The sequence below is a fragment of the Sorex fumeus genome, unplaced genomic scaffold (genome assembly GCF_029834395.1).
Source record: "Sorex fumeus unplaced genomic scaffold, SorFum_2.1 ptg000002l, whole genome shotgun sequence".
Classification (NCBI taxonomy): Eukaryota; Metazoa; Chordata; class Mammalia; order Eulipotyphla; family Soricidae; genus Sorex; species Sorex fumeus.
In genome coordinates this window covers 81,808,180-81,835,166 of record NW_026606059.1, presented here as the reverse complement: position 1 = coordinate 81,835,166, position 26,987 = coordinate 81,808,180, and positions in this window count along the sequence as shown.

Sequence of the window (26,987 nt, the reverse complement as noted above, 5' to 3'; positions counted from 1 at the left end):
TGTCGTTTCCAGCAACACCCTATGCTTCACTCCTCCGAGCTGGGTTCCTAAGGCTGTCACACTCACGTTGCTCCTCCCTCCCTTTGGGGACTCTCGGTTCTTCATATCATTGAAAGATATTGATTATCTGCTCTACCACTGACCCTGTTTCCTTCCATTTTGTCCTGGTGGCCTGACGTCAGTTTTCAGATAAGAAAAGAAAAGAGAAAGCTGCTCAGACTTTAAAAAATGTCCCTGGAGTGATGGCTTCTTTGAGCTGGAACAACTGGCAGGTAGAGTAATGCCCCGTAAGTAGGACAGGGGAGGGTGAAAGCGTGGACACTCAGTACCTACATAAGTACACATGCACTCACACCTGATCCATTTGGAGCATCTCTGGTAAATTGCAGCGAACAGGAAAAAAATAAGAAGGCACCAAGAAAGAAGATGTGCTAGACCTTGCAATGTGTTCAGTGAAAAGAAAAGAAAGGGAGGGATGGGAGGAGGGGGGGAGAAGAATTCTGAAAGAGAAAATTCCACTAGAAAGCACTGAACTGGAGTCAGGGGACCTTCATTTGAACCCTGGCTTTTTGCTTGCTGGATTCATTCGATTTATTAGAAATCTGAGCTCAGGCAAGCTTCTTGGCCCTCTGAATTGGGGTTTCCTCTCTCCTCAAGCGGGTGCTAGATTTCTTTCCCAACCAACTTCATTTGACTGCTATTAACACTACTGTCACTGTCGCTGTCCTCCCATTGTTCATTGATTTGCTTGAGCGGGCCCAGTAATATCTCCATCATGAGACTTTGTTGTTACTGTGTTTGGCATATTGAATACGTCACGGGGAGCTTGCCAGGCTTTGCCCTGCAGGCGAGATACTCTCAGTAGCTTGTTGGACTCTCCACGAGGGACGGAGGAATCGAACTTGGGTCAGCCATGTTGGCTGCATGCAAGGCAAAGCCCTACCCGCTGTGCTATCGCTCCAGCCAACTCTGAAAAACAAGGGAAATAATGGTTACAGAAGAGTTCTGTAAACTGGAAGGCTACAAACAAAAGACGCTCTCAGCATCATAAGTCCCAGCATTCAGCACAATGTTATTCGCCAGCCACCATGACATGCTCTGTGCACAAGAAAGCATTTCACATCACACCAGTAATACTGGTAGAGGAAACTCTTATTCCTCCTGTACAGATGAAGAAACATACAGAGAAACTGCAATTCGCAGGAGGTTACACACATATTGAATAGCATTCTGGGATTTGAACATCCTGCCTCTGTGGCAGGGCATTCCCTTTTGCTCTCTCTCTCTCCTTTTGGGTGTTGTGGTTTGTAGAAATTAAATGGCCAAAAGCTAGTTATGTGGGAGTCACGTCCACAAACCACCTCTGGTTCAGCTATACAAGTTCACTTATCGACCTCTCTTCAGAACCCTTAAATAAATCTCGAAAGACATCAAAATCAGGCACTAACATAATTTAAGTGCATTTATGGCCATGATTCAGAGGCTCACAAATGGATCTCAAAAGAGAGCAGCATGCTGCAGAGATGCCTTCAAACCCCAAATATTCAAGACATTTTAGAATTCCAGGAGAACTCAACCGGTTTTTCAGCTGCACAACATCTCCTACTCTTCATAACAAGTAATACAAAATCAATTATTGACCACCTGCCTAAGGAGCAAGCTTGGGTGTTAGTGGGAATATTTGAAGTAATGGTGGTGGGATTGGTGTTGAAATGCTGAATGTAAATAATTACTGTGAACAGTTTTATGAAAATAAAATTTTTGAAAAAGTAAAAAATTAGTACATGTACATGCAGATATGGACGAAATGATTGGTGCTCGTTTTTGCAGATAATCGACATTTGATTGTTCATTACTGGTAGTTACGTCAGGTGGTTCAGCAGATGGTGTGCCTGACCTTTCTGAAAAGATCAACAAGCACCTCCAGGCTCTGATACAGCACGTAAGATCGAAGAGGGTCATGGATGACTTCAACACCAAGAGCAGGCGTGATGTTATCACGTACCTGGACGTGCTGTCCACGCTTGCCTTGGCCCACAAACACCTCGATGTGCGCGAGGTGAGACTCAAGCACCAGAGCGCCAAGAGCTTAAAACAGCTGCTGTTTTGCTCCAATGGCACCGCCAACTTTCAGAGTTTCACCTCCAGGTGGGCCTCTAGAGCCCATTGTCAGGCTTTCCATCCTGGACGTGTTCCCTGAGGAGCCCTTCTTGCACTAGGGCCATGTAGTTCGCCGGGAGGAAGGTGAAGGGGCAGACCTTCAAGATGCGCCAGTTGCGGAAGACGTGGGCCTGGGGGTGGCTTCATGGAGCGCAACTGGGATGAGGCGCGGGTAGATGTACTAACGGTGCCAGGGCCGACCTGGTGCTGGTGCAAGGAGTCACGTGCTTCTGCGGCGACCGTTGCATGAACTGTCAGTCTGAGCGTGCAAGGAGACCGGGCAGCACCCAGTGCAGCACGAGAGCTCCAGTGCCCAGTGATTGACCACCTTGCCCGTGCATGACTGCAGTGCCAAGCACCCAGCTTTCTGGATGGCAACTAGCGGAGCAGTGACAGCCACCGAGGGGTTCTTGGACTTGGGTTGGGGTTGGGGTGTTACTATCCTAGGATAGCCTGAACGAGGCGTGGTGACTCTGGATCTTGGTCATCTGTACGTTTCTGCCTCGCCTGGAGAAACTTCAGAGCCTCCAGTTTTGGCACAGGTTTGAACTCTTGCACAGCTCAGTGCATAAAGATGCTATTTATGGAAGAGGAGATTTTTCTTGGTACATATGCACTCAGGTTACATGCACGCACACACCCCACTTATATTTTTGAAGTAAAATATTTATATTGATCAGATAAGTTAAAATCTATGGGGAGGAATATATTTGATATATTTTAAAATATTTAAAATTGAAAAATAAATGATGAATCATTATACTTGAACTGCTATTTTTGAGGACAATATTGATGCACGTTTGATAAATGATAAAGTAATAAAGGGCTTTGGGGAAAAGTTACTAAAAAAGAGACCAATATGACCCTATGAATTAATATCAAAGATATACAAGACACTGGCACAACTTTACAAGAAAAAAATCCAACCCTAGAAAGTAATGGAAAGAAAAAAATGAACAAAGTTTCTCAAAGAAGATATTTGCACGGTCAAAAGAAAAAAGTGCTCTTCATCACTAATCATCAGGGAGATGCAAATCGAAATAACAATAAGATATCATCTCATGCCACAGACACTGACTCACATCCAAAAGAAAAAAGCAATGGTGTGTCTCCCTTTACCTACTTTCTACACTCAGTGCTTGTCCAGAGTGATCATTTTCAACTAATGTTGTCATAATAAACTCTTCTCTAACTTATCTCCAGCCCACACATTCTTGTGGTAATTTCAACAATTGACTAGTCCTCCTGGCCCATTTTCCCTGGCCTTGGATATTAGTTTCATACTATTTTCTATATGCCATAAATGAATGCAATCATAATATATCTGTCTCTCTCCTTCTAATTCATATCACTCGGCATGATACTCTTCAGTTCCATCCATCTACAGGGAAATTTCATGACCTCATTTTTCCTAACAGCTGTGCAGTATTCCCTTACATAGATGTACCATGGTTTCTTTTCCATCATCTCTTCTTGGACACTCAGGTTCTTTCCAAATTCTGGCTAATGAGAACAGTGCTGCAATGAACATAGAAGTGCATATGGTGTTTCTTCAGTGTGTTTTTGTAGCCCTCATAGTATTTACAGAAGTGGTATTCCTGGGTCAAATGGGAATTCAGTCTAGTTTTTTGAAGAATATCACATTGTTTTCTAAAATGGTTGAACCAGTCGGCTTTCCCACCAGCAGTGAATGAGGGTCCGTTTCTTCCCATATCCATGCCAGCACTGATTATTCTTTTGTATGTGTGCCAGTCTCTGTGGCATGAGAGAAAGAGGAAGAGAGGGAAGAGGGGTGCCTGCCATAGAGGCAGAGATGGAAGATGTTTTTTTTTCCCCTTTACTTTATTTTATTTTTTTTAAAGTTGTAGATTTACAATTTTTTTCTTTGGTTTCAATCATACAATGATCAGATACCCATCCCTCCACCAGTGCCCATCTTCCACCACTATGGATAATATCCCTCCCACCCCCATCCCCCCATCCCCCCTGTCTCTGTGGCAGGGCAATCCCCTGTGTTCTCTCTCTCCTTTTGGGTGTTGTGGTCTGCAAAAGAGGCATTGAGTGGCAAACATGTTCAGTCCATAGTCTACTTTCGACATGCATCTCCCCTCCTGGGAGGATCCTCCAAACATCCTTTATTTGGTGCTCCCTTCTCTATCTGAACTGCCCTTTCCTCTAGGATACCCGGCTGGCCTCTAAGTTATGGAGTAATCCTCCTGGTGCTGATCTCAGCTATTCTTGGGTATTAATCTCATACTTTGTTACTTTATATCCCCCAGATGAATGCAATCTTTCTATGTCTATCCCTCTCTTTCTGACTCATTTCGCTTAGCATGATACTTTCCATATTGTACCACTTGTATGTAAATTTCATGACTTCATCCTTTCTAAGAGCTACATAGTACTCCATTGTGTAGATGTACCAAAGTTTCTTTAACCAGTCATCTGTTCTTGGGCATTCAGGTTTCTTCCAGTTTCTGGCTATTGTAAAGAGTGCTGCAATGAACAAACAAGTGCAAATGTCACTTCGACTATACATTTTTGCCTCTCTGGGATATATTCCCAGGAGTGGATGGAAGATGTTTTGAGATGGGAGGGAAACTGGGGACATTGGTGTTGGGAAGATACAGAGTTGGAGGGTTGGGTGCTGGAACATTGTATGACTGAAATCCAATCATGATCAGCTTTGTGATATTTTATCTCACTGTGATTCCATAAAAAATTTTAAAAATACTATTAGAATATTGAAAAATGAATTTTAAAGAGAAAGTGATAGGATTTATTCATATACTACAACTGGGAATGGAAAAAGGAGACTCTAAAATATCAGTCTTGGTAAGGTAAAGGTAAAGGCCCTCCTGTTGATCATCGATTTGCTCGAGCGGGCCCAGTAACATCTCCATTGGAGACTTTGTTTTTACTGTGTTTGGCATATCGAATACGTCACAGGGAGCTTGCCAGGCTCTGCCGTGCGGGCAAGATACTCTCAGTAGCTTGCCGGGCTCTCCGAGAGGGGCGGAGGAATCCAACTTGGGTCAGCCATGTTGGCTGCGTGCAAGGCAAACGCCCTACCGCTGTGCTATCAAGGCCGTAGGGCGTTTGCCTTGCACGCAGCCAACATGGCCTACCCGAGTTCGATCAGTCTTGAGTAATTAGAATAATAGTTCTGCTGTTAGTAAAAATAAAGAAGAGGGAATCATTTTATAAATTGTGTAAAACTATACCATAGTGCTATTTAATTTGATATTGACAGTCACGGACCTCCCGTTGTTCATCGATTTGCTCGAGCGGGCTCAGTAACATTGTGAGACTTGTTACTGTGTTTGGCATATTGAATACGTCACGGGTAGCTTGCCAGGCTTTGCCGTGCTGGCGAGGTACTCTCAGTAGCTTGCCGGGCTCTCTGAGAGGGGCGGAGGAATCGAACTCGGGTCAGCCATGTTGGCTGCGTGTAAGGCAAACGCTTTGCCTGCTGTGCCTGCATCAGGATGGAGAAAGATAAGTTTCTTAATATTTGCAGTTTGTAGAAAGAAATGCTAGATAGTGAAGAGCTTCTTGTCAACTATAGCATGCTCCATGTAGAGGCAACCAAACCCTTTTCTACATTACTGATTTTGATTTATAGCCAAGCTTCAACAAAGTCTATTATTTTTTCTTTTTTTATTTTTATTATTTTTTTTATTAGTAAAACACCATGAGGTCCAGTTATAGACTTCCAAATTTTTATGCTTGGGTTTCAGTTATACAATGATCAAGTACCCATCCCTCCACCAGCACCCATCCTCCACCACCACGGGTACCAGCATCCCTCCCATCCCTCATCCCCCATCCCCCCCATCCCACCCTGCTTTTGTGGCAGAGTATTCCCTTTTGTTCTTTCTCTCTCCTTTTGAGTCCTGTGGTTTGCAAGAGAGGCATTGAGAGGCAATCATGTTTGGTCTATTGTCTACTCTCAGCATGCTTCTCCCACTCTGGGAGGATCCTCACAACACCCTTTATTTGGTGCTCTCTTTTCTATCTGAGCTTCCTTTTCCCCTAGCACTTGTGGCTGGCCTTCAAGTCATGGAGAAAAATTCCTGGTACTAATCTCAGCAACTCCTGGGTGTTAGTCTCCCATTTTGTTGCTTTATGTTCCCCAGATGGATGCAATCTTTCTGTGTCTATCCCGCTCTTTCTGACTCATTTCGCTTAACATGATAATTTCCATGTAGCACCACTTGTATGCAAATTTCATGACTTCATCTTTTCTAACAGCTACATAGTACTCCATTGTGTAAATGGAGTAAAAAACCAAAGTTTCTTTAACTGGTCATCTGTTCTAGGGCACTCAAATTTTTTCCAGATTCTGGCTATTGTAAATAGTGCTGCAACGAACAAACAAGTGCAGATGTCTCTTCTACTATACTTTTTTGCCTCTCCGGGATATATTCTCAGGAGTGATATTGCTGGCTTAAATGGGAGATCAAATTCTAATTTTTTGAATATCGTCCATACTGTTTTCCGAAAGGGTTGGACCAGTAGGCATTTCCACCAGCAGTGAAGGAGGGTCCTTTTCTCACCACATCTACGCCAACACCAATTTCCATTCAAAATACCTTTTTTTCCCATGATATCCCCTGCCATTTTACAGAGATTTAAGAAACGCTAGTGCCATGGTCTTCACACAGATCTGTAGGTTGACAGGTAAGCTTGGGGAAACAAGTGTGGGGAGCTGAGGTGATTGTTCATCAAGGGCAATCCTCTTGTTTTAACCCTCAAGGCTATTTCCAATGGCTTTCAGACCAAGAAGAAATGGAATACAGAAGACTCTTGTGATGTTGGTGAGCCACACGTGGCTCATTTGAAGTGGGGAAGAGAAAGATGGTCACTTTCTCCCCATCTGCCTCTCACCTGGAACCCAGGGTTACTGGATTCTTGTTTCACCTTGAAAAGAAAAGAACTTAAGGAGATGGGGCTGGAGTGATAGCACACACAGCAGGTAGGGCTTGTGCATTGCATGCAGCAGGACCCAGGTTCAATTCCTGGCATCCCATATAGTCCTCCAAGCATCACCAGGAGTAATTCCTGAGTGCATGAACCAGGAGTAACCCCAGTACATCGCTGGGTGTGACCCAGAAGAAAAACAACGAATTTAAGGAGTAGACGAGCAATGAGGTAAAACAGATTTTATTTGAAGGTTTTAAAGGGAAGGAGGAAGAGAAAGTGGAAAAGAATGGAAAGTAGCATGCTCGAGATAACCTGGGCATCTTCTAGGGCGGAGAGAGCCCCTACACCCATCCCAGCATTAGACATGAAAGCATGAAAGTACACATCTCAAGAGGGGAGATGCGGGTGACACATGTGCTCGGGCAACACATGTGCTCAGCTCTATGGGCACAAGCAGCACATGGGCTCAGGTAGCATATATGTGCACCCTTGCTTTGTTCAAGGTGGCTTTTATAGGGTTTCTGCAACTTGCCCCCACGTGAGGCTTCTACCTAGCTAAAAGTCCCTTGCAAAAGGAGGTTACAAGGGGGGCTTGGGAGTGGTCGTGGTCTTCTTTGAAATTCCTTTCCTGTTTCTTTTGTTTCTGCAGGAGCTTCTCTGGTTCTGTTGCTCTAGATAAATGAGGGTCTTATCAGGTCTTAGTTCCTGTTTTTTCCTGGTTTCTGCAAGGTCTACTTTTGCTATTGCCTTGGGAGGGGGCCTTCTCTATCTGCATGCTTGTCTACATTACTTGAAGTTCATTAATTTCAGATTTTGACTGTGAGCAACCTGAAGCTCCATGACTTGTAGTGTATGTATATATTTTCATTTTCCGAAGCATGAATCTGAAAGGCTGCTATGTGGGAGTGTGTGGAGTAGGGATCTGTTGTTCTTGCCTGTCTGGCACTTGTTCTCTATTCTTCAGAAAAACTCTTTGGGTTTGTTTTGGGGCACTAAACCCCACCCATTGGTTACTGTTTGGGTGTGAATATCAGTCAAGGAACTCAGCTCTCCCCTCCAAAGCATCTGGATTTGTGACCCACGTTGAGGCAGTCAGATTCAGCCAGGAATTTCAATCAAGTAGAGATGTGATTTGAAAATGAGTGGAGAAACCTACCCCTACCATACTATTGTGAAAAAACTGCTCATCATTCCCATGATTTCAAACAAGGATCAACAAACTTTTTCTGCATAAGACAAGCCAGTACATGTTTTAGGATTTGCGAGCCATCATTTGGTTTCTGGCTCTAGGATAAGACCTATAGGTTTTTTTCTTTCGGTTATTCATATTCTAACTATATTTCTTTTTTTTCTATTTATCATGGTCAGAGGTAGTTTATATTTCTTATCACTCAAGAACTCTATCTACATAAAGGGAATCCTTTGGTTAATGAGTGACTCAGTGGACTGTCCTAACATCCACATACCAATGGAATTTTCGTTTTATGTCTGTCTCCTACAAGAATTTTCAGTAACAATTGTAGCAGTTAACTAGAACAATTCAGCTTGCTCATGAGGACACAAAAAGCACTAGACCCATTGATGCAAGAATAGAGATAGTGAAAAAAAAAGAGAGAGAGAAGTTAGTGCCTTTTCAGTTGTTCAGAATGCTTCAGATAAAATTGAAAATTGGATATTTATTTGCTAGTGGCTAAATTTTATGAATTAATCTTTTTAAATTAGGAATTGTTGGGGTTAAAGAGTGTGTTTTAGTTGGTATCCCAGAGGACTTTTTTTAATAACCTGGAAATTTAAAACTTTTTTATTAAAAATATGTTTTTTTTGAAATTGTAATGTGGGTTTTACTTATGGTATAATTTAATATTCAGTTTCCTGTGCTTCCCATGTAAAAGATAATGAACCAAACCTGCCATGCTGTGAGCCTGAAGTGATGTGAGGCTTTCAGTCTATATTCTTCCAGAGTGACTAGATTGCAATGTGCCTGCACTTCCTCTTCTTTGTGTTTTCTACTGTTCTAAAATAAAAGTAAATATGGTAGGACATCTCAATTACACCAAGCAGATTAAAGAATCAAGGCTTTTTTTGCAGTCTGGCACTAATAAGACTACATAAAGAGCCTGGTCCTTCTTCCATAAGACTTTGTCTTTCTAAGAGCAGAGCATTACCAGTGCCTAAGACATTTTGAATAGTGAATAATAAGAAATACACCATGCTCGCTTAAGTGAAAGTACATTGCAAAAATAATTTATCCAGAGAGAGGCTATTGATAATGGTTTTCTTCTAACAATATAGATGTCTTTTATCAAGGTCTATTAAAATTTTATTTTGGAGGTGCCTAGTATGTGTGAGATACTTTGATAGGTTTTGGCAGAGGTTCTATTTGAGTGTTGTAACAACGTTGTAGAAGAGAAGAATCTTTTCTTCATTTTTAGAGGAGAAACCTAGGATTGATTTATTCATAACTGAAAATGATTGTCAGAATAAAAGTTCAAACCAATCTCGAACTGGTCCTAATGTCTCTGACCTTTATCTCCTTTCAATTTCAAGATTCTTTTATGCTGTTTAAGACTACTAGACATTTTCCTTTTGGGTATGGTTTACTCCAAAGCCTGCTAAGAGGGCCTCAGAGCAACTACTAGTAATAATCAGACAATGAAATTGAAGGATTAAATGATTGAATGCTGGGAGACCATTAGCACCACTGTGGAGGTGCTCAGGGGCCTGAGAGCTGCTCCTGGACTAGGCTGTCCTGGAAATCTAACCCATTGACCTTTAAGGCAACTAGTCATATCAATTTATGTACCTCTTTAAGAAATGTAAAATGTTTTGAATTTATATAAATATTTCAGTGCCTCCACATCCTCACCATAGTCTGTCTTATTGATGAAAGTATTGGGTGGGTTTCAAATATCTTCATGAGATAAATTTGTTTTTTAACTAGTGATGAGTATTGAGCATCTTTTTCATGTGCGTAATAGTAGTGGATATACCACCTTTAGTAAAATTTCTAGTCCAAACCTTGACCAATTTTGGGGTCATACCTGGTGGACCTTGGGAGCTATTCACAGCACTGTACTTGGGGTCACTGTTGCTAGTGCTGAGTGGACTGTGTGATGTTGAGGACCAAGCAGGAATTGGACACAAGTATGGTACAAGCATGAATCTCTGATACTTCTCCGGCCCCAATTTAAAAAAAAATTATGTTGTAGTAATAGAAATTCTGGTAGTGTGGTGGAACTCAGTGTTTACTTCCTTGGAGTGGATGGAGTCACTCCTCACAGTGCCTGAGTGACGGTGGAAGACAGAAGATTGAGTGTGGGGCCCTGTATATGATGCATCTCCTCCAGTCATTTGAGCTATCTTCATAGTCCACATATCTTTATTTTAAAATGACAATTGGTATAACTATTTTTAACAAAAGTAAGGTATCACATTATACTTCACCAATAATTAGAACTATCATTTATATGCACCCCCCAAAAATGTTAAGAATTCTGATGCTGGAGCAATTGTACTGCGGGTAGGGTATTTGACTTGCCCACAGCCAACCCTGGTTTGATGCCCAGCATCCCATATGGTCCCCCGAGCACCGCCAGAATTAATTCCTGAGTGCAGATCCAGGAGTAATTCTTGAACATGTCCGGGTGTGACCCAAAAAGAAAAGAAATGTTAAGAATTATGTCCATATCCAAACCTCAAGTGTGTCACCATGTGATCCTTTAGAACAGTATGCAGGTTTTGATGTGCTTATTTTGCCCAGAGATTCGTAAATTTTTAGAACTTTTAGAAATATTTTATTATTATTCTAAACATACATAGATTAAGAGAAGTACTATGGGTGGCAAGGAGGAGGGTGGTGGGGAGGTGGAGAATAGAATAGAATTGGACTATTATTATTTTTTACTAGATAGATCCACGTGAACGATTCAGAAAGAGTAGAAATGAGAGGAAGGACTCCACTCCCCAGCCTGAATTGTTTTCTGGTACCATGGAACCCATTTCTTTTTTTTTTTTTAATTTTTAAAAATTTATTTATTTATTTTTTTATCTTTTTTTTATTAGTGAAACACCATGAGGTACAGTTATAGACTTATAAATTTTTGTGCTTGGGTTTCAGTTATACAATGATCAAGTACCCATCCCTCCACCAGTGCCCATCCTCCCCCACCACGGGTTCCAGCATCCCTCCCACCTCCCATCCACCCCCCCGTCCCACCCTGCCGCTGTAACAGGGCATTCCCCCCTATTCTCTCTCTCTTCTTTTGGGTATTGTGCTCTGCAAGAGAGGCATTGAGTGGCAGTCATGTTTGGTCCACAGACCACTTTCAGCATGTCTCTCCCACCCTGGGAGGGTCTTCACAGCACCCTTTATTTGGTGCTCTCTTCTCTATCTGAGCTTCCTTTTCACCTAGCACATGTGGCTGGCCTTCAAGTCATGGAGCAAAATTCCTGGTACTAATCTCAGCCATTCCTGTTGCTTTATGTTCCCCAGATGAATGCAATCTTTCTGTGTCTATCCCACTCTTTCTGACTCATTTCACTTAACATGATACTTTCCATGTAGTACCACTTGTATGTAAATTTCATAACTTCATCTTTTCTAACAGCTACATAGTACTCCATTGTGTAAATGTACCAAAGTTTCTTTAACCAGTCATCTGTCCTCGGGCACTCAGGTTTTTTCCAGATTCTGGCTATTGTAAAGAGTGCTGCAATGAACAAACAATTGCAGATGTCACTTCAACTATACCTTTTTGCCTCTCTGGGATATATTCCCAGGAGTGCTATAGCTGGGTCAAATGGGAGATCAAATTCTAATTTTTTGAGAATCGTCCATACTGTTTTCCAAAAGGGTTGGACCAGCCTGTATTCCCACCAGCAGTGAAGGAGGGTCCCTTTCTCGCCACATCCGCGCCAGCACCTGTTGCTTTTGTGGATGTGGGCCAGTCTCTGTGGTGTGAAATGATATCTCATTGTTGTTTTGATCTGCATCTCTCTGATGATTAGTGATGTGGAGCATTTTCTCATGTGCCTTTTTGCCATTCGGATTTCTTCTTTGCGAAAGTTTCTGTTCATTTCCTCGCCCCATTTTTGATGGGGTTGGGTGATTTCTTCTTGTGTAGTTTAACCATTACCTTGTATATCCTTGATATCAACCCCTTGTCGGTTGTGTATTTGGTGAATATTCTTTCCCATTCTGTAGGCTGTCTTTGTATTTTGGTCACTGTTTCTTTTGAGGTGCAGAAGCTTCTTAGTTTAAGATAGTCCCATTTGTCTATCTCTGTTTTCACTTGCTCGGCCAGTGGCGTGACATCTTTGAAGATACCATTAACTTCAATATCATGGAGAGCTTTGCCAACTTTGTCTTCAATAAACGTTGTGGATTCCGGTCTGATGTTGAGGTCATAAATCCATTTCAATTTTACTTTTGTGCATGGCGTTAGGCAGAGATCTGAGCCCACTTTTTTTGCATGTAGCAGACCAGTTTTGCCAGCACAATTTATTAAAGAGGCTTTCCCTGCTCCATTTCACTTTTCTTGCCCCCTTATCGAAGATTAGATGATTATATGTTTGGGAGGAGGTGTCAGTATATTCAACACTGTTCCATTGGTCTGCAACTCTGCCTTTGTTCCAGTACCATGCTGTTTTGATTATTACTGCTTTGTAGTAGAGCTTGAAGTTAGGTAGGTTGATTCCTCCCATTTTCTTTTTCCCGAGAATTGCTTTAGCTATTCGTGGGGGCTTATTGTTCCATATAAATTTCAGGAGTGTTTGCTCCATTTCTTTGAAGAATGTCATGGGTATCCTTATAGGGATTGCATTGAATTTGTACAGTGCCTTGGGAAGTATTGCCATTTTGACAATGTTGATTCTTCCCATCCATGAACAGGGGATATTTTTCCATTTCCTCGTGTCCTCTTTTATTTCCTGAAGTAGCGTTTTGTAGTTTTCTTTGTACAGATCCTTTACTTCCTTAGTTAAGGCGATTCCTAGGTACTTGATTTTCTGGGGCACAATTGTGAATGGAATTGTTTTCTTCATGTCACTTTCTTCTCTTTCACTATTTGCATATAGGAAAGCCATGGATTTTTGGGTATTGATTTTATAGTCTGCCACTTTACTATACAAGCCTATTGTTTCTAGGAGTTTCTTGGTAGAGGTTTTAGGGTTCTCTAGGTATAGTATCATATCATCTGCGAATAGTGAGAGCTTGATTTCTTCCTTTCCTACCTGGATGCCCTTAATATATTTTTCTTGCCTAATCGCTATTGCAAGTACTTCCAGTACTATATTGAACAGCAGTGGAGAGAGTGGGCATCCTTGTCTCGTCCCTGACCTTAGGGGGAAGGCTCTCAGTTTTTCCCCATTGAGGATGATATTTGCTGTAGGTTTGTGGTAGATGGCTTTAACTATATTGAGGAAAGTCCCCTCTATCCCCATTTTGGCAAGGGTTTTCATCATGAATGGGTGCTGGATCTTGTCAAATGCTTTCTCTGCGTCTATTGATATGATCATATGCTTTTTATCTTTTCTTTTGTTGATATGATGGATTATGTTGTTTGATTTCCGAATGTTGAACCATCCTTGCATCCCTGGGATGAATCCCACTTGGTCATGATGTATGATCTTTTTGATGAGTTGTTGAATTCTATTGGCTAGTATTTTGTTGAGAATCTTCGCATCCGTGTTCATCAGGGATATCGGCCTGTAGTTTTCTTTTCTTGTGGTGTCTTTGATTCCTTTTGGTATTAAAGAGATATGGGCTTCATAGAAACTGTTTGGGAGAGTTTCCGTTTTTTCAATTTCCTGGAAAAGCTTGAGAAGAACTGGCAATAGGTCCTTTTTAAAAGTTTGGAAAAATTCGCTAGTAAATCCATCTGGACCTGGGCTTTTGTTCTTGGGAAGACTTTTGATTACAGTTTCAATTTCCTTGATGTGAATAGGTCTATTCAGGTACTCTATATCTTCTTGATTCAGCTTTGGAAGATGATAGGAATCCAGGAATTTATCCATTTCTTCTAGGTTCTCTTGTTTCATGGCATACAGACTTTCGAAGTAGTCTCTGATGATCTCTTGAATTTCTTTAGTTTCTGTTGTGATATCCCCATTCTTATTTCTGATTCGGTTTATTAAGGCTCTCTCTCTGTTTCTTTGTGAGTGTTGCTAGTGGTTTATCTATCTTATTTATTTTCTCAAAGAACCAGCTCTTGGTTTCATTAATCTTTCGGATTGTTTCTTTGTTTTCCATGTCGTTGATTTCTGCTCTAAGTTTTATGATCTCTTTCCTTCTGCCTGATTTAGGCTCTTTCTGTTGATCCTTTTCTAAGGTCTTGAGCTGTGAGGTCAAGTTGTTTATGTGCATCGTTTCTACAGTCCTAAGATATGCTTGCAAAGCTATAAATTTTCCCCTTAATACAGCTTTCGCTGCATCCCATAAGTTCTGGTAGTTTGTGTCTTCATTCTCATTTGTTTCCAGGTATCTTTTGATTTCGTCCTTGACTTCGTTCTTGACCCACTCATTGTTCAGCATCGAGTTGTTTAATTTCCAGGTGTTTGATTTTGTTCTCCGTGTCAGTGTGTGATTCACTTCTATCCTCAGTGCATCATGGTCTGAAAAGATGGCTGATACTATTTCTATCTTCCTGATTCTGTTGAGGTATGTTTTGTGTCCTAGGACATGGTCTATTTTGGAAAATGTTCCGTGTGCACTGGAGAAGAATGTGTATTCTTTCTTTTTGGGGTGTAAAGCCCTGTATAGGTCTATAAGCCCTTTCTCTTCTATTTCTTCTTTCAAAGCCAATAATTCCTTGCTGGGTTTTGTTCTTGTTGATCTATCCAGAGTTGATAAGACGATGTTGAAGTCTCCAAGTACTATTGTGTTGGTAGCGATGTCCTCCTTAAAATCTGTTAGCAGTTGTTTTAGATATTTAGCTGTTCCCTCATTAGGTGCGTATACATTTAAGAGTGTGATTTCTTCCTGCTGTACGTATCCCTTGATGATGAGAAAATAGCCTTCACTGTCCCTTCTAATCTTTTTCAACGTGAAATTAATGTTGTCGGATACTAGTATGGCCACCCCAGCTTTTTTGAAGGAGCTGTTTGCTTGCAGGATTGTTTTCCATCCTTTGACTTTGAGTCTGTGTTTGTTCTGGCTGTTGAGGTGAGTTTCTTGTAGGCAGCAGAATGTTGGGTTCTGTCTCTGTATCCATTTTGCCACTCTGTGTCTCTTAAATGGTGAATTTAGACCATTGACATTGAGAAAGAGTATGGTTATGTGGTTTTGTGTCATTTTCTGTGCGGGTGCGTTGTGGTTGTAGGGTTTGTCTTGTCTTATAGTAGCCCCTTTAGCCCTTGCTTTAGGTTTGGTTTTGAGTCTATGAAGTTCCTGAGCTGCTGTTTATCTATAAAATAGTGTACTGTTCCTTCGATTTTGAGGGAGAGTTTAGCCGGATAGAGTATTCTTGGTGAAGCATTCATTTCAGTGAGTTTTTTGACTATATCTCGCCACTGCCTTCGGGCTTGCAGGGTTTCCTCTGATAGGTCTGCTGTGAATCTAAGGGGTGCTCCTTTGTATGTGATTTCCTTCTTTGCCCTTGCTGCTTGCAGTATTGTGTCTCCATCGGCAGCATCAATTATTCTAACTATGATATGTCTTGGAGTGTTTTTGTTGGGGTCTCTTTTAGCTGGCACCCTTTGGGCTTCTTGAACCTGAATGGCTGCATTGCGGAGCTCTGGGAATTTTTCAGCAATGGTTTGTTTGACGGTGTTTTTTTTCGTTGGGATTGTTTCCCTGAACTTCAGGTAGTCCCATGATTCTAATGTTTTTCCTCTTGGAATCATCTGCTAGGACTCTGATTTTTCTGTAAAGCTATTTTGAGGTCCCTTGCCACTGTTTGTTGTTGCGTGTTGGCTTGGCGCAGCTGATCTTCCAGCTCACTGATTCTCTCTTCAGCTGCGGTCATTCTATTTTTAAGAGAAGAAACTGAGTTTCTCATTTCATCTACAGAATCTTTTAATCGTGACATTTCTGCTCTCATTTCTTCGCGTAATTTGTCGATTTTTTCTGTGGTGTTACTGGCTGTCTGTCTGATTGTTTCATTGAGTTGATTGAACATCTTGATGACTTCGTATCTGAATTCTGTGTCAGAGAGGTCCCTTAGGTGAGCCATATGGACAGAATGTTCTGGATTGTTTTTGATGTCCTCCACTTGTGGTGGGGATTTTCTTTGTTTCTTCATATTGATGAGTAGGTTGGGGACTAAATTCCTTGAGAACTAGGTTCATTAGAATGGGTAAACAACCTGCGGCCAGAAAATAGGCCACGCCCACTTCTGAAGTCACGCCCACTTCTGAAGAGGCCACACCTCTACGGAAAACTGGGTTTGAGATGAGATGGGCGCCACGTGAGGAGTGAAGAGGGGATGGCAGATGCTCACAGCTGCGTTTCTCCAGGCGTCAGCGGGGACGCCAGAGGTCCCGAAGGGAGAGATGGAAGTCCCGGGGCCACACACCAGGGGCTGAGCTGACCTGGGTTGGAGATGAGATGGGCGCCACGTGAGGAGTGAAGAGGGGACGGCAGACGCTCACAGCTGCGTTTCTCCAGGCGTCAGCGGGGACGCCTGAGGTCCCAAAGGGGAACCCATTTCTATAACTATATAGCCAGTGGTCTCCAGGACAGTGGCCTTCTCCTCCAGTGAGGACTGGGATGATTTCCCGTTCCCCTCCATACTCTTGAAGACGTGATCAATCTGCTCTTCATGTTCTTCTTGGGAAAGTTGGGGGTTGAGAGAAATTGGAAGGAGGGAAACCAAGAGTTAAGGAGGATTTCTCCCAGGGGCCCTTGAGGGCAGCAGTCAGGCTTACCGAGGATGTGGTAAACACAGTGAAAGGCTGATTCAGAACATCAATGTCTTCTGTAATTTGCAGCACTGCCACATTCTCCTTCACCTCCTCCTCCACCTCCTCTTCCTCCTTCTCCTTCACTACCTCCTGCACTTCCTTAACCTCCTTCTCCTTCACCTCCTCCTCCTCCACCTTTTTCTCCTTCTCATTGTCCTTCTTCTCCTCCTGCTTTTCTTCCACCTCTTGCTTGTCCTCTTGCTCCTGCTCAGCTTCATTTTCTGTGGGAGGATTCCCCAAGGTCACAGACAGTCTAAGACAGTGGAGGCCCCTAGGGCAGATCTGGCTTGCTTCTGCCTCCCTGTGAAGCCCTACCCTCACCCCGCCCCCACCACACCCAAAGCTAGCTTCTCTCTCCTGGGGTCCTTGTCACTTACTCTTTGCATGAATGTTGACAACTTTCAGCTGAGCCTTCAGATGCAGTTTGTCCTCTTTGGTGTATTTCAGAATTTTCTAAAGGGGAGGGAAGAAGGTGGTGAGGGAATGAGGAAGGAAGCCTGCTTCAGGTCTTACTGCTCAACCGTACAGGGCCCCTCTCTCACTTGAAGTCCTTTCACTTCACAGTCATGTTTCCTTTTCTGTTGTTCTAACTGCTCCAGGAGCTTCTGCTCCTTTTGCGTGGCTGACTCTGGCATACAGCCGGTTGTTGATGAAGATTAGCTGCCCACTCCTGCAGCTCCTGAATATAGGCATCGTGCTGAATGAACCGAGTCCAGAGCTCTTGGTTGCTCTTCCTCACCTGCGGGCATGAAGTTGGCATTAAGGACAGGCTGCAGGGCAGCAAGCATAGGTGACTGTCACACACAGACGCCCAGGCCCAAAGAAACAGTTTTTTGGACAGTCTGTTTCCTGCACCACTTGACCACAACTACGTAGCTGGGCTAGAGCGATAGCACAGCGGTAGGGCATTTGCCTTGCACTCAGCCAACATGGTCGACCTGAGTTCGATTCCTCCGCCCCTCTTGGAGAGCCCGGCAAGCTACTGAGAGTATCTTGCCCACACGGCAGAGCCTGGCAAGCTAACCATGATGTATTCGATATGCCAAACACAGTAACAACAAAGTCTCCCATGGAGATGTTACTGGGCCCGCTCGAGCAAATCGATGAACAACGGGAGGACAGAGACAGTGACAGTTCCCTGCACAGGTCCTGATGGTCTTACCCTCAGGACATAAGAGATGCCCCCCCCCCCACACACCACTACCACCACCACTCAGGCCCTTGCCTCCTTCCCTTCTCCAAACGCCCAGGAACCTTCCTCCCTGGCTTTAAGCTCCTGAATCTTGCTCGTGTGTGGTGAAGTTTAGGCTTCAGCCCAGGGCTCAATCCCTGCTTTATGCCACCCTCCCTCACCCTGCCCCCCTCATTGTTTGGATTATTTCTTGCTACATACCTCAGTCTTGATTGTGACTTCCAAACCAGGCCTTAATTGACATAGAGACCTTCCTATTGCCCTCCCCCTTTTCCTCATGAGAATTGCCTTGGTTCTCTCTTATCCTGGCTCCCAGCAATACCTCCACTTTTTTAGGCAGGAGCCTCACCTCAGTTGGAGCAGAGCTTACCTTTTCGGTTATTTCTTCAAATGTTTGCTCTAGAAGTTCCACTTTTTCTACCACAGGGTCTTTGACATGTTCTCCACTCTTGAATACCCAAGTGGGTTGGTCAGTCACCACCACCCCAGCCCCTTACATGAAAGCCTCCTGCCCACGTCTATCCACATCATCCAAGTAGGGCTCTGTGACATGTTTCCTGTTCCCTGCTTCCTGATGGAGAGGGATGAGGAAACAAAAATTCAGAACATCCAAGTCAATCAAGCAGTAGAGAAAACATCAAGAACGGGCCAAGGGGGGAACAAGAGACACCCTCACAGTGGGAATGCAGCCAGCAGCTCGGGCAGATCTGGCAGATGGCATGGCAACTGCCCTGCCACTTTTCCCATGGGACAGTATTTTCCATTGCAGCAATAAAGGTCACACTTCACCCCAGTCCTTAATCTAAAGGGAGCAAAGAGTGCAGAGCAGACAAGGGCAAGGGAAAAGAGGGAGTCAAACCGAGACCAGGTGTCCAGGTGTGCAGGTCCCCTTGCAATATTACAGGAGCGAAGAAAGGGGCCATTCCAAAGAGGCCCATGAGAATCCCTCCATGACCTTGCCTGCAGGGTGACCCTGCCCCATTGTGAGGCTTGGAATGTTGCAGGTGAGAACAAAGGGGCCATAACAAATAGGGTCATTGGCCATTACCACACATTTCCCTGCCTACAGGATTAGCCTGTCCCATTGCAAGGCTTTTTTTCACAGTGAATCCCTTTAATCAGGTCCATGAGGATGGGGTAGGAACCTGAAGAGCTGCATCCATCCACCTAACCTTCTCCATTGTAAGATCTAGAACCAGACTTTGGATGAAGGGGCTCACTTAAGCAAAGGGGGCTTTAGCCAAATGATCATGGCTTGTTCCAGAGAAGAGACACAAGGACCCTTGTTTCCTGAGGCTGCGCAGCATACTGATACCTGAGAGACACTTCTTCCCGCCTTCCCGTCTCCATCCCCCCGTGTCCTAACTCAATCTCAAAGGCCAAACTTGCCCATTCAAGTGAAACACTCCAGCTCAGGGCTGTGGGAGTGTGCCCCATGTCAGACCAAGCAGAGCCTGAACATGTGGGGAAGTAGGATCAGAGTTTCAGTGGGTTCCTCCTCCTTCCACATTCCTAAACATCCCCGCAGCACCCCTTGAGCACCTATCTACTTGCGATGTCCTAAAGGGCAGGACTCACCCCATTCAGCAGTTGGCAAGACCTGGAGGTAGCAGTGTTCTGCCACTGTCTCCGCAGTTTTTTTTCTTCCTTTTCTTGCCAGGAACCAAATTATGCTCTGCTTTGTACTTGTTGAGCTGCAGAAAAGCAAAGCAACACCTGCTTGAGCTGCTTGTTCCCATCCCACTGACAAAGGTTCTCTTATACTCGCCTCCATGGGAGGAACCCTGTGGGCAGGAGGATGGAGTTTGTGCCGAGGAGGGGAGCCCTAGGGGTTTCTGGACTAGAGTCTCCAGGAGTCCCAGGAGGGTAGCAGCTGCTGGGTGGGACTGGCTGAAGGCTTCGGTGGGTCTGGAAAGGGCCCAGGGGTTCATCTGCCAGTGGCCACACACTGACCATTGATGGGTTATCATAGGGCCTTGGGCAAGCCACGGGAACCAGGTCCCAGCACTTTTTTGTTACCATTTCTCTAAATTTAGTCAACTGTAATTTCATCTCTTTATTCGCATGGGTCTCCATCGGGAATAGGGGTTGGAGCCTCATCTTGTTACTCCGTTGTCCTTGAGGATTTCTCATCAAGGGACAGCGGTGCTGAGAGAGGTTGCCACAAGAGGCTGAGGTTCCGCCTTTATAGAGGGGGCTCATGGATGTGGCCCAGGTTCTGCAACCCCATTGGCCAGTGAGAATTCCATGTCCTACAGCCCTGTACAGAGAACAGGGACATCACAATGGAGGCTGCAGCCACTCCTGCTCATGCAGCAGTTGGGCCTGAGAAAAGCTCCCCACCCCCACCTCAGGAGCCCCAGCACTCCCCCTTCCCCAACATTGCTCTGAATGGCAAGACAAAGAGTGGGAATGGAGAGCCCTGGGCAGAAAGTGCATGATTCTATGCCCTGACCCTTCCCGCCTTGACATAATTTAGTGCACTACTTTCTCAATCCCAGAAATCATGTCAGAGATTCCTAACCTTAACCCCTATACTACATTTCTGCCCTCTCAATATGTGTTTCCAACATTTTCATTCTAACCTCTGCTGTATAGTGAAACCTTATAAAGAACACTTACTGATAGGACCTTTGCAGGCTTCTGAATCTGAAGTATCATCCCTGTCTCCCCCTCTGTGGGTAGCCAATAGTTGTTCTAGTTGCATGATGGTTTTCAAGAGCAGCAGCATGTGGACATTCAAACTGTTAGGGTCTGTGATCAAAGTAACACATGCAGGACAAATAGGAAATTTCAACAGAGCTTTATTTCACTCAAAGCATAGCATCGAGATACTGATTGATCAATCGACCAGGATCTTCTCCCCAGAGAGAGAATGAAACCCTACATCTTTGAGCCCCTTTTATACCCTGAACCCCAACTGTCAACAGACCTATTCCCTGTTTGGTGGACCTCGGGGCAATTAGGGACTTTGTGGGTCAGATTGAGTGACTTTTCTGGGTCTGTTAATTCAGTGATTTCCTTCTTTCCCCTATTGGTCCCCCAACTGCTGAAGTTGGTAGTCATTACAGCTAGTGGACTTAGGTGGGCCCTACCACAAAATTGGGTCCAGCATAGCTCCAAGGACGTGAGTACAAGCTTTGCCTATTGAAGGCCTGGATTTGATCCCTAGACCACCTGGTACCCTGAGCATCCCAGAGACAACCCTGAGCATCTTGCCTGAGAAGCACCTGAGCACCATTGGCTGTGAACAAACATTAAGCAAAACACGTACCAGAAAAGAGGACTGTTTCAGCCCTATGATCCAGCAAGAAATAAGAAATCGAAGACCATACATTGTGTGCTTGTGGGTAGGCTTCTGGACTGTTGTAGCCTCTCACCATCTATGCAGATACACTGGACCGTAAGAGAAATCCAACTTCCCCTGGGAGCCCTGGCCTCCAGCCCCACAGTCAGGGAACAGTGACATTACATGGAGGCTGCACCCACTCTAGCTGGGCCTGAGAGAAGCTCCCCCATCCCCAGTCCAGTCTCCACAGCACTCCCCTTTCCCAACATGGGGGCTCAGAACACCTGTGGAAGAGTGGGCAAGGAGCATCCTTGGATAGTACGTCCATTATTCTATGCCCTGACCCTTCCCTCTGTGCCCTAGTGCAGTACTGGACTGTAGCTGGTACTGGAAGTGGTTCCTCTCCTCAGAAATGTTTTTGGGAAAGTGGGGAGGCAGGTGAAGCCTTGATTCTGAGTAAACTTTGCCCTTCTTATTTGCTATTTTGTAATTAAGTGAAGTGAATAACCCTAAAATGGATGGTATTTTTTGCAACCTATGAACCCCACGAGAGGGTTTGGTTCATTAAAATTCATGTGAAATCTCTTGATTATTAAATTCTTAAATTGTTTTCACCACGTGGCAGGACTGTGCCTACGGATGCTGGATTTTGGCTGCCCAGAGGTTCATTTCACTAGTCTTAGTATACTTTCACTTTTTATTAGTGTAACGTATTGAAATAATAATAACAATGTTGGTGACTGAAATAATGTCAGACAAATAATAAACCTCCAGGGCCAGCCACCACCATGCTGAGACCACTCTCCGCACACATGAAGGTACTGGCAGAGGGACAAAGCCACGCGGGTTCCGGGGCCGAGATCTCCAAACCTACTCCCCAGATCCTCCACATCCCAGTAGGCGGGGGTCACACCCACCACCTGGCCCCCTGGCGCCGTGTAATCCCATCAACGGCCAAGACTCAGATACTATAAAATCCAGCTCCCGGAACCGCGCGGCCGCATTCGCGGCCGTGCGACTTCTTATCAGGACATCTTTTTATGACATCTTATTATCTCATTCCTACCTTGGACAAACTTGCAGGCTATCGAATGTAGCCTGCCCACAGGGCAGAGTCTGGCAAACTCCCCGTGGCGTACCAAATATGCCAAATACCAGTAACAATGATGGGTCTCATTCTCCTAAAGAGCCTTGAATATAATCTCAGGGCTAGGATGAAAGAGACATTACTGGGGCCTGCTCGAGGCAATCGACGAATAACAGGATGATGAAATGAAATGAAATGAAAATAATAAACAGCAATTTTAGTGTGTCTTGTCTTATCTTATATTGGAACATTCAATTTTCCCACCCGGGACTTAGCTGCGCGGCACCCGCCGGCTGAGGGCCGGGCCGCGCTCCCGGGCCGCCCCGCTCCCGGCCCGGCCCTCGGCCCCGCTCCGGGCCACTACCGACTCCGGGGCTTAGCTCCGCGGCACCCGCAGGACGAGGTCCAGGCCGCGCCCTGGGGCCGCCCTGCGCCCGGCCCGGCCCTCGGCCCAGCTCCGGGCCGCTGCCGACCCCGGGACATAGCTCTGCGGCACCCGCCGCTGAGGGCCGGGTCATGCGCCCGGCAGCCCACCGCCCAACCCGGCCCTCGGCCCCGCTCCGGGCTGCTGCCGACCCCGGGGCTTAGCTCCGCGGCACCTGCCGCCGTAGGGCCGTTCCACGCGCCCAGGCCGCCCCGCGCCCGGCACGGCCCTCGGGCCCCATCCTGGCCGCTCCCGATCCCAGGGCTTAGCTCCGCGGTACCCATGGGCCTAGGGCCGGGCTGCGCGCCCGGGCCGTATGGCGCACAGCCCGGCGCTCGGCCCCGCTCCGTGCCGCTGCCGATCCCGGGGCTTAGCTCCGCAGCACCAGCGGGCCGAGGGCCGAGCTGCGCGCCTGGCCCGCCCCCGCACGCCCCGGCCCAAGGCCCCGCACCGGGCCACTGCCGACCCCAGAGCTTAGCTCCGCGGCACACGCCGGCGGAGGGCCGGGTCACGCGCCGGGCTGCCCCGCGCCAGGCCCGGCCCTCGGCCCTGCCCCGGGCCACTGCCGACCCCGGGGCTTAACTCCAACGCACCCGCCGGTCGAGGGCTGGGCCGCGCGCCCAGGCCGCCCGCGACCGGCCCCACCCTCGGCCTCGCTCCCGGCCGCTGTCGACCCCGGGGCTTAGCTCCGCGGCAACAGTGGCCCGAGGGCCGGTCCGAGCACCCGGAACGCTCCGTGCCCGTCCCAGCCCTCGGCCCCGCTCCTGGCCACTGCTGACCCTGGGGCTTAGCTCTGCGGCACCCGCCGGCGGAGGGCCTGGCCGCGCGCCCGGGCCGCCCCGCGCCCGGACCGGCCCTATGCCCCGCAACAGGCCGCTGCCGACTCCGGGGCTTAGCTCCGTGGCACCGGCCGCCGGAGGGCCGGGCTGCGCGCACGGGCCGCCCCGCGTCTGGCCCGTACCCTCGGACCCGCTCCAGGCTGCTGCCGACCCCGGGGCTTAGCTACGCGGCACCCGTGGGCCGAGGACCGGGCCGCGCTGGGGCCATCCCACCCGGCCTGGCCCTGGCGCTGCTCCGGGCCGCTGCCGTCCCCAGAGCTTAGCTCCACGGCACCTGCGGGCCAAGTGCCGGGACGCGCGCACGGGCCGTGCCGCGCCAGGCCCGGCCCTTGTCCCCGCTCTGGGCCGCTGCCAACCCCGGGTCTTAGCTCCTCGGCACCCGCGAACCGAGGGCTGGGCCGCGCGCCGGGGCCGCCCGCGCCGGGCCCGGCCCTGGCCCCACTCCGGGCCGCTGCCAACCCTGGGTCTTAGCTCCTCGGCACCCGCGAACCGAGGGCCGGGACGTGTGCCGGGGCCGCCCTGCGCCCGGCCCGGCCCTGGTCCCGCTCCGGGCCGCTGCCGACCCCAGGGCTTAGCTCCACAGCACCCGCCGGCGGAGGAGCGGGCCTCACGCCCGGGCCGCCCTGCGGCAGGCCCGGCCCTCGGCCCCGCTCCGGGCCGCTGCTGACCCCAGGGCTTAGCTCCGCGGCACCCGCGGGCTGAGGGCCGGGGCTGCGCGCCGGGGCCGTCCCACACCCGGCCCAGCCCTGGCCCCGCTCCGGGCCACTGCCGACCCCGGGACTTAGCTCCGTGGCACCCGCAGGCACAGGGACCGGCCACGTGCCCGGTCTGCCTCTTGCCTGGCACGACCCTTGACCCCGCTCTGGGCCGCTGCCGACCCCGGGGCTTAACTCCGCGGCACCTGCGGGCCGAGGGCCGGGCCGCGCGCCCGGGCCGCCCCACGCCCTGCCCGGCCCTTGGCCCTGCTCCGGTCCGCTGCCGATCCCGGGGCATAGCTCTGCGGCACACGCCGGCGGAGGTTCGGTCCGCGCGCAGGGGCCGGCCGCGCCCGGCCCGGCCCTCCTCCCCGCTCCGGGTCGGTGCCCACCCCGGGACTTAGCTCCGCGGCACCTGTGGTCCAAGGTCCGGGCCGCGCGCCAGGGCCGCCCCGTGCCCGGCCAGGCCCTCGGCCCCTCTTCGAGCCGCTGAAGACCCCGGGGCTTAGCACCGCGGCACCCGCCGGCGGAGGGGCGGACCGCGCGCCTGGTCCGCCCTGCACCCGGCACGGCCCTAGGCCCCGGTCCGGTCCAATGCTGACCCCGAGGCCTAGGTACGCGGCACCCGCCGGCAGAGGGCCGGGCCGCGCCCGAGCCGGCCGTGCCCGTCCCGGCCATCGGCCCCACTCAGGGCCGCTGAAGACCCCGGGGCTTAGCACCGCGGCACCCGCGGACCGAGGTCCGGGCCACGCGACCGAGCCGCCCCGTTCCCGGCCAGGCCCTCGGCCCCGCTCCGGGCCGCTGCCGACCCCGGGGCTTAGCTCCGCGGCACCCGCCGGCCAAGGGCCAGGCCGCGCGCCCCGGCAGCACCGCGCCCGAAACGGCCTTCGGCACCACTGCGAGCTGCTGCCTATCCCGCTGCCTAGCCGGCGGATGGCCGGGCCGCTCTCCCGGGCCACCCCGCGCCCTGCCCAGCCCTCAACCCCGCTCCGGTCTGCTGCTGACCCCGGAGCTTAGCTCCGCGGCACCCGCCGGCGGAGGGCAGGACCGCGCGCCGGGGCCGACCTGCGCCCGGCCCAGACCTGACTCCGCACCGAGCCGCTGCCGACCCCGGGGCATAGCTCCACGGCACCCGCGAGCTGAGGGCCGGGCCGCGTGCCTGGGCTGCCCCGCTACCTGCCCGGCCCTCGGCCCTGCTCCGGGCCGCTGCCGACCCCGGGGCCTAGCTCCGCGGCACCCGCGGGCAGAGGGCCGGGCCATGCGCCTGGGCCGCCCCGCGCCCTGCCCGGCCCTCTAACCAGCTCCGGGCTGCTGCCGACCCCGGAGCTTAGCTCCGCGGCACCCGCCAGCGGAAAGACGGGCCACGCGCCGGGGCGGCCCCAAGCCCTGCCCGGCCCTGGCCCTGCTCCGGGCCACTGCCGATTCCAGGGCTTAGCTCCACGGAACCTGCCGGCGGAGGGCCGATCCGCGCCGGGGCTGGCCGCGCCAGGCCCAGCACTCAGCCCCGCTCCGGGCCACTGCCGACCCCGGGGCTTAGCTCCGTGGCACCCGCCGGCGAAGGGCCGGGCCGCGCGTCCGAGCCCGCCGCGCCCGTCCCGACCCTCGGCCCCTCTCTGGGCCGCTGCCGACCCAGGGGCTTAGCTCTGCGGCACCCGCGGGACGAGGGCCGGGCCAAGCGCCCGGGATGCCCTGCTCCCGGCCCGGCACTCGGCCCCGCTTTGGGCCACTGCCGACCCCGGGACTGAGCTCCGCGGCACACACGGGCCAAGGGCGGGGCCACCCGCCCCGGCCAACCCAGGCGCGTCCTGACCCTCGGCCACGCTCTGTGCCGCTGCCGACACCGGGGCTTAGCCTACACGGCACCCGCTGCAGAGGGCTGGGCCACACGCCCGGCAGCCCCGCGCCCAACCCGGCCCTCGGCACCGCTCCGGGCCGCTGCCGACCCCGGGGCTTAGCACCGCGGCACCTGCGGGCGAGGGCCGGGCCGAGCGCCCGGGCTGCCCCGCGCCCGGCCCGTACCTCGGCCCAGCTCTGGGCCGCTGCAGACCCCGGGGCTTAGCTCCGTGGCATGCACGGGCCGAGTTCCGGGCCGCGCGCCGGGGCCGCCCCACGCCCGGCACGGCTCTCGGCCTCGCTCCCGGCCGCTGTCGACCCCGGAGCTTAGCTCCGCAGCCACCGCGGGCCGACGCCGGTCCGCGCGCCCGGGACACCCCGCGCCAGTCTCAGCCTTTGGCCCCAATCTGGGCCGCTGCCGATACCCGGGCTTCGCTCCGCGGCACCCGCATGCCGAGCGCCGGGCCGTGCGCCCGAGCTGCCCCGCACCCATCCCAACCCTCGGCCACGCTCCTGGCCACTGCTGACCCAGGGGCTTAGCTCCGCAGCACCCGCCGGCAGAGTGCCGGGCCGCGCATCCAAGCCAGCCGCGCCAGGCCCGGCCCTCGGCCCCGCTCCGGGCCGCTGCCGAACCCGGGGCTT